Source organism: Dermacentor variabilis, unplaced genomic scaffold, assembly GCF_050947875.1.
Source record: "Dermacentor variabilis isolate Ectoservices unplaced genomic scaffold, ASM5094787v1 scaffold_18, whole genome shotgun sequence".
In the NCBI taxonomy this organism is placed as follows: domain Eukaryota; kingdom Metazoa; phylum Arthropoda; class Arachnida; order Ixodida; family Ixodidae; genus Dermacentor; species Dermacentor variabilis.
Genome location: NW_027460346.1, coordinates 7,891,195 through 7,909,596, shown reverse-complemented (window position 1 = coordinate 7,909,596; position 18,402 = coordinate 7,891,195). Strand labels below are relative to the sequence as shown.

Sequence of the window (18,402 nt, the reverse complement as noted above, 5' to 3'; positions counted from 1 at the left end):
ATCTATACGCTAATGTTAGATCTGAAGGAAGACTCATGCCTTTGGTATGAAAAATTACGGCCTTTGTTTTCCCCGTATTTACTTTTAAACAGTTCTCCGTGGACCAATAAGATAGGTTGCGCAAGAAGTCATTTGCCATAGTAATTAAATTGGTGCAAGAACCGGACGACATAGCTTGCGATATCCAAGTCGCAAATTTTCACGACTCACGTGGTTTTGAAGAAAGTGCGGTTCAGGCATGGCAGCAGAAATAATCTGAAATATCCTTCAATCAGTACCGCTCGAGCCGCCAATACTCACGAGACGGTCATTTGAGCTTTCGCCCGACGTTTGCGCGCTGGCACGAGTAAGAGCGGGCGCGATAAAGAAAATGTGGGGGCTTTTGCTGCTTGAACATATAACTGTGCCTAGCCATTACAGAGGAGGTCTCTTAGCGCCCGTTGCATGCGTTTGTCCCTAGGTGTGCCGGAATTGCGGAGTGGGGCCAAGTTTGTTTACGCTCGGACGCTGGCTACCGGCGCGGTGAAATAGGTGAGCCAGCGGCCACTGACGCCCTATTTGGCAACCGCTGTGTCGGACAGACTGTCTCGCACCTGTGGCGCTTGCGCTAAGTCAGTCGTACCGGATCATAGCTTTCTCGCGCCTTACGGTGATGTACCTTGAAAATGACATCACAGACGTTTCCGTGGGAGCAGTAGGGAGCGTAGTAGAGGCCGGGCCACATATATTGAAAATCTAGAAGGCAGAGCGCCTCAGAAACCGCGCTTGAACGCAAGTGGCGTAAAGGCCACCGGTGAGTTTCGACGCCCCTGCAACCGCTATGATATTACGTCGTGCTACCCTAACGCCCCTTACGCTAACCTTACCTAAGCTAACGTTAAACTAACCAAAAGTGTCCGAGACGAAAGGACAATAATCCCCACGGCGTAACCACTGTGAAAATACGCCACGCCACCCTAACGCCTTTTATGCTAACCTAACCTAAATTAACGGTAATGTAACCTAACGTGGCCGAGATGAAAAGACAATCTGCACGGCGTAACCGCTGTGAGAATACGCCGCGCCACCCTAACGCCTTTTGCGCTAAGGAAACATAAGGTAACCTAAACCTTAGCTAACCTAACCTAACGTGGGCGAGATGCTATGCCGATAATTATCACGGCGTGGCATCAGGCAGTGGCGTTCAACCGCGGTTGCTAAGGCACTGTGCGTTTATTTCACTCAAAGGGGTCCACTCAAGAATGCTCCTGAAAAGTCGCGGACAGCAGCATACGAAAAGCCTGCCAAGAGTGAAGATACTGCTCCAAGAGAGCAGGCTGGTCCTCTACTACGGCCCCTACTGCTCCCATGCACACACACAAAAATCAGGTATTTTTTTTCTTTGGGATAGAGCGCTGTGAGGGGCAAGAAAGGTTTTATCCGGCATTGCTGACTCAGCACCAGCGCCGCAAGCGCGAGACAGTCTGTCCGACGTAGCTTCAGACACAGCGTTTACTAAATGGGGCGTTCTTGCCCACTGCCTCACCGCGCGGGCATCTAGCGTTGGAGCGTAAACAAACTCGACCCCACTCGGGAATGCCGGTATGACTAGGGGACAAACGCCTACAACACGCGCTAAGAAATCTCTTCCGTAGTGCCTATAGGCAGTCATATATTCAAGGAGGAAAAGCCCCCAGATTCTTTCTCTCGCGCCCGCTCTAACTCGCGCCTGCGCACAAACGGCTCGCGATCCCTTAAATGGACGTCTCGTCCAATACTCCAGCATGCCCGAAGGGAATGAGCGCGCGTGGCAGCCGGGCGAGCCGGAACGAGCGGCGTCCTGGCCGTGGCGTCACTCGCGAGAGGGCGTAACTCTAACTTCTCGCCGCTAATAGAAGAAACAACAACGTGTAGACATTTATATGCTACTCATTTAAAGGGCGGGTTGTTCCTCCCTAGCACTATGACACTGCTTCAAGATAGTTACTCTCATGCTGCACCTAACAGGTGCCCAACTCGCTTCGAGAAGTCAGTGAGGAGCGGTCGTGCTTGCATGGGCTCCCAGTTCAAGAAATTCTATCTCCACGCCAAATCATCCGAGACCTTTGAAAAGCATGCCACTCGATGCAGTAAGTTGGATTACGTCCGTAGAGACTACGATCCAGGCCGTGAGTCACATTTATCGGAATTCTGGAACCTCGAGAGTTCGCAAGCGGATACCGCTCCGCTAGGCCTAGCCAAGAGTAAGGGGTAAGCCCCACTCCAGCACTCGAAGCCTATAAAAACCACCATGGAGTTTGATGCTTCTCCCTCGCAACCGCACGAAGAATCCACCCGAATGCGCATGTGACTGGCACACAGTTAAACGGCGCACCTAACAACTCCGACTCGGTTCCCGAGGCACAGCAGCACTCGCCGCACAGACCACCACCGCTCCCGAGGCAGCACCTGAAAGTGATACTGAGGCCAAGGGAAGGCCGCGCCTTTTCAAAGTGGTCGACTCCGGTCATCGCCCGTACAGTACTCACGGCGGGGGGATACCCACGCACCACTCCAACCCAGAACCTTATCGTGCGGATAGAAAGCAAGCAGGGCATCGCAATATTGAGCACCTCTAGCGAAAACATGGCAGCTAGAATACGGGACATCAACACTGTGCATCTCGGCGCCAAAGAGTATGCAGTGGCAACATATATCACACCACCTGCGAACTCAGCTCGTGGAGTGGCCCATGGCATCCCTCAGGGAACAACGGACGCGGAGCTCACGCGCGAACTGTACGCACACAGAAGACAAATCCTACACGCGCGGATGCTAGAACCATGTGCGACCGCATTAATCACTTTCGAGGGAAGAACGGTGCCGAGGTACATCACCTTCGACGTAGGCGAGCTACGCTGCCTATCCTATCGACACACGGTCAAGGTATCCAACACATGCAATCAAATGGGGCGTCGAACGAACGTTTGCCCGCACCCAGACAAACCCACCTGCGAAAGATGCGGTGCAGCAGAGCCTATGGACACGAGTGCAAACTTAAATGTTCCCTGTGCGACGGCGGCGACTATGAGAGGGCGCTGAAAGAATGCCCCAAGAGACTGCTACCCGCGCCACGCTCGTCGCACAGGCCACGCAGGGAACAGGCACACAAAGAAAGCACCACGATGGAACAACCGAGCAAGGGTCGCACACAGCGATCCAGATCTCGGACGCGCTCCAGGTCGAGACCCAGGGCGGCATCGCAACAACGAGGCGGCAGCAGATCCAGGTCCAAGAGCAGAACCATGTCCGGCAGTAGGTCGAGAACCCTGAGTCATGTGGGCTCCAAGGAGCGACAGGTGAGCTGGGCAGAACGCTGCCTCCCGAAGTCAAAGAGAAAAAATGACAAAACCAAGCAACACGTATACGGGTTGCTTGGTTTTGTCATTTTTTTCTCTGTGACTTCGGGAGGCAGCGAGCCATAACGAGACGCAGACACAAACCCGAACAACACTGTGCAGGCGCTTGCGGCCTCTAAGCGCAGGAACTGCGCTTAAAGATAGCCGAATTTTGCGCACAACTAAAGGAGGAACGAAGCCGAAACAAGCCACCAGCACAAGAAAGTTTGCCCGAACCCCGAACACCGCCACTGCCACCGCAGCGCGCGTCCACTCCCTCGGTAGTGAAGGAGAAGGTCGACGAAATGAACACCGAGAAGCTGCCCGAGCCGGATCCGACAGCGCGTCCAGATTTCAAAGCGAGAGTAACGGCTGGCGAAAGAGGTATTCAGGAAAACAGGAAAGCCATCCAAGAGCTACATGCGCAAATGGAGAAGGGTTTGGACGAGCTCCGGCACATGATAACGCAACTACACGAGGTTCGCACCCCTCTGGTAAACGATCAACGCCATAAGAAGCCACGAGTCTATCCACACAGAGAGGTAGCTCTCCAGCAAATGCTACAAGAGGATCAAAATGGCCAGATAACCGAATGATCAAATTGAAGGGATCACCGTGCGGCAGTGGAATTGTCGTGGCTTCACTCGCAAGAGGGTGACGCTGCCGCAGTACTTTGTCAACAAGACGCACCACCGGACGTTTTAGCCTTACAGGAAAGAGGAAAATCACCGATAATCACTGGGTATCTCACTCATGCAGCAGCAAAAGCACGTACGGCCATACTCACGAGCAGACACTTCACTACAATAGACCACACTTATGCGGACACGGGAATCGATCACGTATTCGCGGAAACCGCCGCGCAGGGGAAACACAAGTCTTTTTGTACTTAATATTGCTACGGAACAGCCGCCACAGTGTGGCTTCACTGAGGAGGAAGAAGATGGCGTGGGCTGGCTTGATATAGCGTCGCCATTTTGGCCTCCGTTAGCTTCCCTGTAAATAAATTGTAAATAGCATTGGGCATCAGCTACACGTAACATTAATTTGATGGAGGTGGACGTTCCCCATACCCGTCATGGAGCTTCGCAGCGGTCGCAACGGCGATAGTGCAACTTCGGCTCCTGCTGGTGGCACTTCATCTACGCAAGCGTCTCCGCCTGCAGCCCCGACCTACGTAGCCATTTCCCCTCCTCGGTATCCTGGTGTTTTCGACGGAGTCGGCAGTCCTGATGTTGAGGACTGGCTCCGCTTATACTAACATGTCAGCACCAGTCACAGGTGGGATCCGACTATTATGCTTGCCAACGTTCTTTTCTATCTCGACGGAGCTCCACTGGCATGGTTCCAGACTCACGAAGAGGAGATATCGAGCTGGGTTCTCTTCAAAGAGAAGATCCGCGACCTTTTTGGCAATCCGTTTGAGCGCCAAGTCAATGCCAAAAAAGCCCTTGCCACACGTGTACAGACGTCGACCAAGTCCTACGTGTCGTACATTCTCGACGTCTTAGCCCTTTGTGCCAAGGCTGACCCGAACATTTCTGAGGACGATACAGGACGATACATACAGTGCGCCGAAGGTAACGCTGGGACCCCTAGACAACTTGGTGCAGCAAGCAAGGAAGCTGTACAAAACGGCTTCCTCATATTAGGCGACTTCAACGGGGCGCACGAGGCGCGGGGGGGTGGGGGGGTACGTCGGACACACCAGAAAGGAAACAGCCCTGTACAACGTCATATAACATCATCGACTTACGATAGTGACGGACCCGACATATCCGACAAGAGTAGGCAACAGCACGGCCCACTACACGATCTAAGCGTAATCTTGCGCTCACGTCCAGACTTCGGAACGTCGAGCGGGAAAACACTCACGAGACGCTAGGAAGCGACCTCTTCATACTCGGCGTCGCGGCACACGCGGGAAACTTCCCAAGAAGAAAGATACGCTCCACCAAAATCACGCACTGGGCAAAGTTCCGGAGCGAAAGAGAAACGCAAGAAGCCCAGGCGACAAGTAATCTGGAGTGCTGGGCTAAAGAACTGCAGGAATCGGTGGTCAAACACTCCAAGGAGATTACACTCACCACGGACAATCCGGCAGTGGTCCCGCGCCTCTTACACATGTGGGAAGCGCGCCACAGTCTGCTGAGGAGATGGCGAAGGCAGCGGCACCATCGTAAGCTAAATATTCGCATCGTGAAGCTAACGGACGAGGCAGAGCGTTACTCAGAACAACTTGCACGACAGAACTGGGACCAGTTTTGTAAATCCCTCCAAGGAACGCTGGGCACTGCGAAAACGTGGGCCATACTAAGACACCTACTAGATCCGACCCAGAGCAAGAGAGAAAGCAAGCACACGATGAGCCGAGTAATGCACAACTTTGGAGGCACAGACGATCAGCTACAGAGGCAGCGCCAGGATTTTTTGACTCAGGGAGAGGGGCACCAAGAGCAATTTTGTTCCTCCGGGGGGGTGGGAACTCATGCGTTGTGTTTTGACTATTTTTAACTGGGCTGAAGGCCTTGTCAACACATCAGTGTAGACAAACTATTCCTGCATTGCAGTAAGATATCAATTCAAATTTAGCATATTTACACAGCAGTGCTTCTGCTAAGAAAATGAAAATTTATATAATACAATGTAAAGCAAATACACGAAAAACTGTATAAAATAATGAAGAAAAAAGAACAGGTACCCAGCAGCAACAAAATACCATCGGTTAACTAGATCGCAATATAGCTTCAAAAGAATATATTTCACAACAGTCGAGAGAGAGTATCCCGGCCACGGCGGCCGCATTTCGATGGGGGCGAAATGCGAAAACACCCGTGTGCTTAGATTTAGGTGCACGTTAAAGAACCCCAGGTGGTCAAAATTTCCGGAGTCCTCCACTACGGCGTGCCTCATAATCAGAAAGTGGTTTTGGCACGTAAAACCCCAAATATTATTATTATTATTAACAGTAGAGAGAACTAACACCTCTAAGGAATGTGCATCTTTATTCCAACTTTGGTAAAGACGCACTAGATCGCAAAAATAATAATAATAATGTGGCACCGGTTGGTGATTCTAAACGCTGGAAATGGGAAAAAGAACAACAAAAATGTATATGGGAAAATAATAATAAAAACAAATAGAAGAGAGGAGAGAACTGCAAAAATAGAGCACGCAATGGACATTTCAGTCAGTGTCACATTTGGTCATACAGTACAGCAGGTCTCACAAACACAAACTCTCCTACTACCCACTGTTGACAACACAAGCTAAGCCACCGACGTGGCCTCGGACAGCACCCTATATGGAGTCTCTTTGAAAGCGATGACAGGGACAGAGGAAGGTTTCGTCACAACCACAGATGCCAGTGCCTGCGCTGTCACAGTATAAGACAAAACATAGCCGGGATTTATTTGATCGTGAAGCGGGTGTTCTGATACCGGTATCGGTTCTACGCCCGTGCCGCACAATTTTCCCACGAAAGCGCCTCAAAGATACGATGGAGTATCATTATACCGGCATACTAGTGCAGGCGTATATGTCCATTACTGTGGGCAGCATCAAAAATGTCGACAACACGCTCAAGATATATCTTATTGGCAAGAGATCGCCCGACCGCGAGCACAGCTGGGTCGCTCAGACGGTTATTCGTCATCTTGCTGCGAAAATACGTCTTCAATCTTCGAAAGCACAAAAAACGTGCACTCGCAAGATGACGACGATGCCGGTATCGTCACGGCGATAACACCTAGCTCGTGCTGTTCGTGCAAGGCACGTTTATATTCTCCCAAGGCAGTCATCAATTGCAGCAGTGTCTCTATCTTGCACTGCCTTTCGGATTCAATGCGCTGAAGAGGTTTCGTTATCAGCTTGCACTCAACTTGAACGCTTCCGATGTCACGTGCATAGTGCTCGGCGAAAGGCTTGAGCAAGGAGATGTCCATAAAGTTCTCACTCCGTGGGTGGAGGGCGCATACTCCTCAGAGTACATCATCATTCTCCGTGAACCGCCCAGTCAGCTCCGCAATCAGGGGGTCCAAAACGGGCAGAAAAGCTTTGACTCTGTATGTTTCCTTTGAATCTGGAGACTCTTCTTCAACGGGCCGTCCTTCGCTCAATATACACTGTTCTAAATATAGTGGAAGGCGCGTCATTCTCTGCTTTTCTCTTTAGGATACCCCGTTCTCCTCAGAAATACTGCAGGTTTGCGCCAAGACTGTCAAATGCGTTCTGCGAATTTCTCATTTCGGAGAACTCGTGACTGTGCGTGCCATGAGGCATGCCTGACTAATATTGTAGTCTCTACTTTGCAATAGGTCCGAAAGAACCTTAATGCGGCTGAGTACCTTGGTAAATAGGCTTAAATGGAAGAGAAACGAGAAGTTAATTTGCTCAAGCAGGCCCCTAGCTTCCGTTGCCTGCCTGCTGTTTGTAACGATGACCTCGGCGAGACATACAAGGATAGCAGGAAAGCTTTTCATTGCCGCTGCGTAAGCCGCCATCTGGCAGGCCCATCGTGTATCGCTGAGACGCTGCAGCTCTATCACTGGTAAAGAGAACCTTTACTGCACATCTACTTACAGAGAGTGAATTGCAGATCCAGTTGCATCCTAAAAGAGAGAAAAAAACATCACCGGTTTGATCACCTTGCCAATATCCACAAAGACTAGACTGAGGCGGCAGTTCATGCAGTGGATGCAAACTGCCTGCAGCACTTCCTGCCAGAACAGCGCCTGGACGCACCTTGGGGTACCGCTCATGACACTCGCACCATCATATATTTGAGCAATGCACAGCTGAGTATCCATGCCGCAGCGATTCAACGTTTCCCTTACGTAGCTCAGGAGTGACGTTGCATCCAAGTTCTCAGCGTTGCGGAATCCAAGAAACCACTCAAAGACAGCCCCACTTGCGTAGTACGTTACTACAACTGATAATTGTTCCGTCTTGCTTAGGTACTTGGTTTCACCGACAATAAGTGTAAGGTATACTTGGAGCTTTTCAACTCTTCCTTTGTACTTGTTAAAGTGATGTGCCTGAGAATTTCGAGGATCTGGTCTTGTATCAAATGATGAACGTACTTCGCGTTCGCTGCTCCACCATTCAGTTTCTTTCCGATAATATCTTCATATTTGCCAAACAAGTTCAAGAGCTCAACGAAGTTTCCCTTGTTTTCACTTGCGGCCCCTCTGAGCGATTCCCTGAAGGGCAATGAATCGCAATATATCTGTGACTCTTGGGCACGACACCGTTGAACGCAAGATGCTCATCGCTTTCCTAACCTGCCACATGCTGTGGTACTGGTCATGCGCTGGTAGTGCCCTACCCCAGAACCCTTTCTGCAAGCCGGATTGCCTTCCCTGAAACCGCCACAATCCTGGGCTACCGGTCCGCCTCTCCTCACCACAGCCGTGAAGAAAAATCCAGTTTTAGCGGCAGAAGCTTCGTTCACCTGGCAACGCCCTACAAAAGCGACGTCATAAGTCACAAGGTCAAGCCAGGCTGTACTTAATCGGCGTGGCAAAGCTGACTGGCTGGGGCCCGACACCGCTGAACGCAGGATGCTCATCGCTTTCGTAACCTTCCAGGTTAGTTACTTACACAATGCTAAGGAATTTCGTAGCGACAATCGTTGTCTCTTCACGGTGTTGTGCTCCTGCGACTTGAAATGGCGTAGAGTCCGTCTGTACTATGAAGCGGTCGCTTTTGCGCTTCTGTCCGATCCAATCCTGTTGCTCTCTGGAGACATTGAACTGAATCCAGGTCCCCAAAGAGACACTGTTTCTTCCCTTTCACAGACGAATAAAGAACTAAAAGAAATAATAACAGAAATGCGTACCAATATAAGTGAGCTGACAGAAACCAACGTTCTCACAGACAACACAATAGCTGCACTGACAAACCGTTGCTAAAAAATGATCATCAGGATGGAATAATTGGGACTAGACAAAACAATGCCATCAAAGAGATAACACTGCTTAAAGGTGAGAGCACTGACACAAATAACAGAATGCGCCGTAATAACTTGCTGCTCCTCGGACTGGAAGACAACGAAAAAGAAACTTGGAAAGAGTCTGAAGAACAAAATCATCAATTTCTGCGCAAGCAAGCCTAAAATGCATCTAGAACCAAGCGCTATTGAACGCGCACATCGCATAGGCAAATACCGTCCTGAAAGAAACCGCCCAAAAATTATCAAGTTGGCTCATTTTAAGTCAAAGGAAAACATCCTGACCTGTGGGCGGAAACTAAAGGCAACAAACTTCGCTATACGTGAAGATTTCGCTCCTGCTACTCGCATCGCACGCTCCAAACTGTTAAATTTTATACGACCACAGAAATGCGTGTTCAAACTGCACGTAGACAAGTTGCTTGTCAACAATAAACGCTATCCCTACGACACTACTTCTGACAGCGTGATTGAAATTGTGAGGTCGTTCATAAACACGCCTGGTAACAGCGCATCCCAAAGCACAAGACGCGAAAACGTGCAATCACGGGCAACGGAGCTTAACGCTTCAACTTCATCTCGCAGTCGTCCCTCATCCTTACTTATCCTTAACATAGCTTTCACTAGCATGCGCAGTTTGCTGCCCAAATGAGAACAACTTCGCAGCTTCGCTCACGACATCGATGCCGACATCATAGTATTAACTGAAACGTGGCTAAACGAAGACGTAAGAGAAAGCGAAAATTTCCCTCCAAATTCCGGCTATAGTCTCTATGGCCATGATCTGAGCAGCCGGGGAAGAGGGGGCGTTTCGTTAGCTATCAGAGGCCCCTTCTCATCTTCCCTGATCAGTCGCGATGATAATCTCGAGCTATTGTGGACTTGCGCTTACAAAGGTCCTGGAAAGACAATTTTTGGCGTGTGCTATAGGCCACCGGACAGCCATACGTCATTTCGCAAATTACTGCGTAAAGTCCTAACCGATATCACTGGCAAATTCTCTCACGCGCTTATACGCCTTTTTTGGCGACTTCAATTACTTTGACATTAATTGACCTCTGCTTTGTGTAACTAACAGGTCGCCGTTATCCGCAGCTAAACAATTTATCGATCTTATTCTAGGCTTCAACCTGCATCAGGTGATATCACTTCCTACAAGAGGGGATAACACTCTTCACCTTATGCTCACATCTTGCCCTGATAGCTTAGAGAGTGTTACCACGCTACCCGGTCTCAGCGATCATAACCTCATCCATATCTGAATGGCAACACCGCTTAAGAAAAAGTCACCTACAACAAAAATAAAAGATTACAAAAGGACAGACTTTAGCACCATAAATAACGAACTGCAAAAATGTTTTAATGACTTTCAGCAGTCTTACCTAACAGGAACTGCTGATAACAACTGGAAGCTTTATAGAAATGTGTTGCCCAAATTGGAAGCTAAATACATACGAACAGCTCTCGTCGAAACCTATTCTATAATTCAATGGCTTAATAAATGGCTCAAAACTCTCCTTACTAAAAATTAAAGGTATTACAGAAAAGCCAAACTTACAAATAACTCAGAATCATGGGGAAAATACGAACTGTGCGCTAACCAATACATTCAAGAGCTGACTATAGTCAAAGATAGCTCCTTTAATCATGACCTTCTGACTATTCTACGATCAAGCCCCAATAAATTCTGGAGCTTACTTTCAGTAAAGACACATACTAGAGAGATTGAACTGACAGATTCGGATGACAATCTCATTAACTATGAGAGATGCGCGTCGGCTCTTAACGACTACTTCACCTAAGTTTTCTCCAACACTAATGGCGTTCCCATTGAACCAATAGCGTCACTTTCAGTAAAATTAATTCCAGACATCAAGATCAACTCTGATGGCATATGTAGCCTCATTGATTCACTAAAACTAACCACCTCAGCTGGGTGTGATGGCATTAACGCCAAAATACGTGTTAAAACCAGTAACACTTCTAGCCGGGTACTACACCTAACATTTACGCCATTTTCAAAGAGTGAGAACTTGCCCGCCGACTGGAAAAAGGCTCATGTCATACCAATCTTCAAGACTGGCGACCGCTCCCGTGCTCTAAATCATCGCCCAGTTTCTCTGACCAGCATTCCTTCTAAATTTCTAGAACATATAATCTCATCCAACCTAACGTGTCACCTGGAATCTATCAACGTCTTTTACCCTCACCAGCGCGGCTTCAGAAAACTATTTTCATGCGAGACCCAGCTCGCCGAGTTCACCCATGACATTCTGCATTTCATGGACCTTCATTTGCAGATTGATGCCATTTTCTTGGATTACTCGAAAGCATTCGACCGCGTTTCCCACAATCACCTACTTCAAAAACTCGCATCTATCGGAATCTCGAATAGCTTGCTTACCTGGCTTGAACACTTCTTAAAAAGGCGCACACAGTTTACCTCTGCAAATAACCATAATTCATCTCTTAGCAGCGTAACATCGGGTGTGCCACAGGGCGTTGGTTTATCACCTCTACTTTTCCTGATCTACATCAATGACTTACCTGCTAACACTAAGAATAAGTTACGTCATTTCGCGGATGACTGTGTCTTATATTCCCCAATCAAAGGCTCGAATGACATCACCGCACTACAACAGGATCTCGATTCCATCGCAGTATGGTGCGAAAAATGGTACATGCCGCTTAACCTGACTAAATGCAAAGCTCTGTCTGTCATTCGCCCGCAACCACACCTTAACCAATCACACCTACACCATAAATTCAGCTCCTATCCTAGCCCCGTCTTGCAAATATCTTGGCGTTCACATGACATCGACACTATCATGGGCAACTCATATTGACACCATCTGTTCTAATGCTTCACGCACCCTTGGATATTTAAAACGCGACCTTAGAGCCACCATCACCAGAAATAAAAAAAGCTAGCATATCTTACATTCGTGCGTCCGCAGTTAGAATATGCGTCATCTATCTGGCACGCTTCCCAATCATATCTAACCTATGGCATAGAAGCAATACAAAACCGCGCTGCTCGGTTTATAACTTCCAATTACTCTCGTGAAACCAGCATAACCGCACTAAAACGTACACTTGAACTACCACCACTCGCTTCCCGCCGGATCATCTCTCGTCTCTGCTTGCTTCACGCCTTTTATTACCATCCACACTCCAGGCATTCCCTGTTAAATCCACCCTTACGTACATCCTCTGGCTTAAGCCATAGTCGTCCCATAGCAAACATTAACACCCGGTCATCTGCCATGAACACTTCATTCTTCCCCTAAGCTATAACCCATTGGAACCATCTCCCAGAAGATATCGTGTCATGCACTGACCGTAAAACGTTCCGCGAAATGTTAAATAATCACACTGCTTAATTACCGATCCCACCTACCCTTACTCTAACACTATGTTCCCCTTTTTTTCTCACAATTGTTCCTGGCTTGTATTTGTTTATTGTTGTTTCCTTACTGTTCTGTACATTTGTTCAAACATTGTTACAAGGATTAAAGCTCTCCCTTATGTAATGCCTCCGGGCCTTTAAGGTGAAGATAAATGAAATAAAATATAGAGGCGATTTTCCTGCACCTCCCTGGAGTACGCGTCGCTGAGATGTCTGCAACTGACTTGCTCTGTCCTCCCGACTTCATCTGCGTGTAGGAAACCCACGATGTCTGGCAGGACTTCCGCGCGAGTTAGTTTTCGTGCTTTCGGAAAACAGCATCTTTTTCTAGAGCTTTTTTCTAGTTACTGTATCCGGCGTTGACGAATGCAGATTTCTCATTTGCAACAGTAGAAAATATTCTGCAAGAGTAACAGAAAGCTGCGTCATCCTGCGCGCTGTACATCAGCCAAGGATATAGGATAAAGGTACGAGTCCGAGTGGAAGCTTCTGCTGAATTTGCCGTACTTCAAAATGGGTTCAGCATTGGCCGCGTGGGTGACTGTGTCTTAAATATCGAAATGTCCAACTGACCTGCATGGTGGACATCCACATCCGAGGCGGTGAATTCGGTCGCGAAATCAGGTTCATCCCTTGCGGCAAACGATGCGGAAAGCTCGTCGCACTTACTGTCCATTTGCGCCGGCGAGGACGGGCAAGCATCGTCAGAAGTGATGCTGTTCACAGTCTCTTCAAGTGAAATCAAAATGGAGCGCTGAGAAGGATTTTCTTGTTCATGGAGCGTCTTCAAATCTCCAATTGTTGAAGCAGAACGCTCAGTGTGGACGCATTGTTGCTTGGCCCGCTTGATTGCGTTCGAAAAAAAGTCGGCAATGGACCTTTTCTGCGACATCCTAAGGCAACATCACATGACAGGAGCGTGGCAGAGAAGGCAACGCGAGAAACTCGCTTGGACTTTGCACCACGTCGAATGTGCACATACCGTTTCGAGCTTCCTAGGCGTCGCCACATTAGCCTCTTGGCAGCTGTAATTATCCGTGACCCCCTGCAAAAGCATTGCAGAAACTTCAGCGCTTACCTTTCTACTAACGTGCAAGTCCAGAGGTTAGCTAGATAGAATGGTAAAGAGGAGGGGGGAGGGGAAGCGGAGATAGGGTAGAACAGACGCAGTCGCTGCACGAGTGAATAACATCCTTGCCACTTCTTGCTCGCAATTCCCATTCAACGGGAAAGGAGAAAGGGATAGAGAAAAAATGACATGAGAAGGCAACGAAACGCTATTACTATAGAGACGACGGTGGTTGCGGGGAACGGCATAAATTTAAGTTCAAGGTACGGCACGATACGTCCCTGCTATTTCTGAAAAATAAACATCATGCAAATATGTCAAGCGGACAACTCACGCAGGGCGTGCAGAAAAAGAACCGTATTAATTAAAACGCACCGCAGGGTCTAGGCGACACCACGGAAGCGTCGGCACGTCAACTCAACACTTCTGTGCCCGCCGCGGTAGCTTTGCGGCTTACACCCTTTGGGGCTTATCTTGTCCCACAACAATAATCGTCATCTGTCTTGCCCGCACTTCCTTTCTTTAACGCTGCGAGCCCGGTACTTCCCAGTCACGTACGAGCGGCTTGCGTGTTATCAGTGTGAGACACTATTCTCGACAGGAAAGTAGCGAGCGCCGAGTTTTCAAGAAAGGAAACGCAAGCAAGGTAGATAACGATTACTGTTGTGGGACAAATATACACCCCAAAGGGTGCAACCGTTTTAAGAGTGCAATTAACATGTATGCGCCAAGAAAGATCAGAACTGATGTGGATGCCGAGGTACTTGTATAAAGTCACAAGACCTAGTCGGATGCCGTCAAGAAAAATACTCGCTGCTAATAGCGTGGTCCTGTCGAGATATTCGCATACTTTTACACTTCTTGATGTTATCATCCATTTACCGCACCATGAGGACAAGTGGTTAAGACCTTTTTGAAGCTCATGCTGATCAGTGGTTGGGGGAGTTTTTTATAGAGTACGCAGTTGGCGGAAAACAGTTTTATTGGTGAAAACGTGATGCAGTCAGGGAGGTCGTTAATGTAAATGAGAAAGAGTAAGGGTCCCAACACTGATCCTTGTAGGACGCAGGATGAGACAGGCGAAAGAGTAGATGAACAGTTGTTAGCAGTCACAAATTGAGTGGGGTCAGAAAGAAAATTTTTAATCCAGCGGAATACCTTGGTGTCTAAGTTAAATTTGCTTAATTTCAGAAGAAGTAAGTCATGCGCCACCCTATCAAAAGCTTTAGCGAAATCCAAGAATATGCAATCAGTGTCGAAACTGATGTCGTTGTTTATAAAGAGATCATTAGTAAGAGACAGTAGCTGCGTTTCACAGGAAAACATTTTCCTGAAACCATGCTGGGAGTTAGTGAAGAAGGAATTTTTCTGTAGAAATTTGATTGAATGAGAATAAATAACGTGCTCAAGAAGCTTACATGGGAGGCCTGTAAGCGATATGGGTCTGTAATTATCTGGAAGATGTACATTACCTGACTTATGGACAGGAACCACCTTTTCTACCTTCCAATCACCGGAGCACTCTAAAGATTGAGCAAAAATGTTGGACAAGATAACAGAGGAGTGCACTTCAGTTATTTTCAATACTTTTGACGTAATTGAATCACAGCCAGACGAAGGTGAAATTTTAAGATTACTAATGAGTTTACCAATGCCTACAAAATCAATGATTATTGGATCCATAGGAGGAAAGTTATGGTCGTGAAAAGATGTAAAAGAAACAGGTGGGGTTTTACAGAAAAACAAACGCATCGTTAAACACTAAGCAGCACCGTGGAGGAGGGACTAAAGTACTATCTTCACGTGCAAGTTGGATAGGACGATTCTCCGAGCCACTGATAATGTTCCAGAACTTGCGCTTTGTTCCAATACTTGAACTATTCAATATACACTGGAGCAGAGGCACCCTGACCCCGGAATTTAAGCACGCTGAGATTACGCTGATACCAAAGCCGGGAAAAACGCCCTGCCTGGAGAACCTAAGACCCATTTCGCTCACGTCTTGCCTCGGCGAATTGATGGAACACGTGGTCTTAGACAGGCTACAGACGCATATCGAGGAACATCAACTGATGCCCAACAGGATGTTTGGTTTTCGGCCCAACTTATCAACGCAAGACGTGCTTCTGCAGCTCAAAGAGGAAGTGCTCAATGCAGCAACGCCGTGCTGCCCGAAAGCAGTTCTTGCATTATACCTAAAGGGGGCCTTTGACAACGTGTGGCCTGAAACCATACTAACAAATTGCAGTGACACGAAGCGCAGCCGACGAACTTGCAACTTCGTGAGGGGTTTTGCTCACAGATCGTACAGCCACAATAGGACTGGGAAGTGTGAGGTCACAGCGAGCAGACACACCTAATAGAGTAACGCCACAAGGAGCTGTGCTGTCACCGACACTCTTCAACGTGGCCATGATGAAACTTCCAGCCCAACTCGAGGAAATACCGGGGATCAGACATGCCTTGTATGCAGACGATATCAGGATATGGACGGTCCGAGGGTCTATAGGAGAACAACAAGAGGCATTGCAGGAGGCAGTGGACGTCATAGCGAGATACGTGGAGACATGCGGACTGCAATGCGCGCCGGAGAAGTGAGAGCTCCTCATAATCGAGAAGTGCTCACGAGGACGATCGACGACCCAGGCACCAACTAGCCATTTGCGAATAGGTCCTAGAGACATCTCCAACGTGGACAGATTTCGTATCCTCAGCTTACGCTTACAAAAGGACGGGGGCGGAGGATACGCCATACAGAAGCTACAATACACGACCACGCATATCTTGCGCATGATGCAACGAATTGGCAGCAGGAAGATAGTATTCAGCAGGAAGATAGAAGGAACAGGACCTGATCCAACGAGTGCAGACTCTGGTTGTGAGCCGCATTGCGTACTCGGCACCACATACAAATTTCAGCAATGTAGAAAAGGAGGTACTCGACCGGTTGATACGCAAGGCGTATAAGCGGGCGCTCGGACTCCCACCCGGAGCGGCTACTTTTCGCCTCGAGGAGACAGAGGCGTACAACAACGCACGCGGAATGATACAGGCACACCTTGTACGCCAGGAGAAAAGGCTACGACGCACAACAGTGAGACACTGCGTCTTGAAACATCTTGGATATTCCGTATGGAAGACCAGCGCACTGACAAAATTCCCGACACGAATACAGGAAACTATGCACGTCTCAATAATTCCCAGAAACAAGCACCGAACTTCCACATCGGACGGCGAGGTGCCCGAGCGCAGGCGCTCGCGACGAAGTATGAGAACCAGCCCGATGTCTTGTACGTAGACGCGGCCAGCATAGCAAGAAGCACTGCATTTGTCACCAGCGTAGTCCACAATCACGGCACCGAAATAAATGTGTCGTCGGTTTCTAGAGCGAGCGCTGCAGAAGCAGAGGAACTAGCGATAGCGTTAGCCATCACGACCACAGCGTACTGGGAGTGCGTCATAGTTCTGACGGACTCTCAGATGGCATGCAGAAATTTTTCCAGGGCCAAGATTTCCAGGGCTGCACATCGCATTTTGATTGGAGCGCACCAGCTCCCGCCATACAGGTACACACAAGTCGTGTGGACTCGAGGGCATGAGTCCTTGCACGGCAATCAGCACGCACATGCCTATACGCCCGATCGCATGCACGCCTGGAGCCGCGAGAGGGTCACGCCGAACAGTTCCACCCGAGCCCATACCATTAACCTACACACACATCCTACAACACTGTCGCCTTTCACGATGAACACTACCACCGCCTCATAATGCTTTGACGCGATAGGAAGCCATAATATGGAGAAAACTCCAAACAAAGGCATGTCCTCCTTTCAGTCTCCACCACGCCATGCACTCTGCGATGTATTCCTAAGTGTCCACACTGCGATCAATGTGTGACGCCACATTGGTATGGGCTTGCGCAAGCACACCACAGCTCACACCCGTAACACACCCCACCACACGGTGATTGGAGGCAGCGCTGTCCAGCTCAGACTCGACGAACCAGCTCCACCCCGTCAACCGAGCGAGAAGGGCAGCTAAGGCTGCTGGACTCCTGGACTGAGGGGCCCACTCAGTGCACAGCGGAAGAGCTACCTACGCTCGTGTGCTCTTTTCTATAAAGTTTACTGTCTATCTATCTCCAACTTGCGTCCGTTTACTATAATTCAGCAGATCTGATAGCCGTTGTATGCTTTTCGTAGCTCGGGAAGAGGCTTAATAAAATGTCAACATAATGCATCGTCTATATATATATATATATATATATATATATATATATATATATATATATAGAATGCAGAAACTGATGGCGAAGTCGCACTTAGAGTGTCGCGTCCGTCTGCGCCAAGTCGTGTACAGTTCTCACCGCGCTCGTGTCACGCGTGCGTAGTAAGGCTATTAGTAAGGCTATTACAAGCGTGCGCAGTAAGGCTATTAGTCCTGTATCTCCAGCAGGGAATCGTAACATCTATATATGGAATGAAAGAGTACACAAAGCTGCAGCAAAGAAATCAGCGTCAGCTATAGTATACCCCCTTTTACTACCATGATGATCGCCCCCTCACGTTCTTCCCCACTGCTGTTTTCTACGTTTCAAGATCCGGTTAGAGCGTTCTGC

The 18,402-nt window shown here is 48.5% G+C and overlaps 1 pseudogene; it reads right to left on the bottom strand.

Moving 5' to 3' along the window:
• Window positions 1–6,879: 6,879 nt before the first annotated feature.
• On the bottom strand, window positions 6,880–13,294 carry LOC142568358 (zinc finger MYM-type protein 1-like; annotated as a pseudogene).
• Window positions 13,295–18,402: the final 5,108 nt, after the last annotated feature.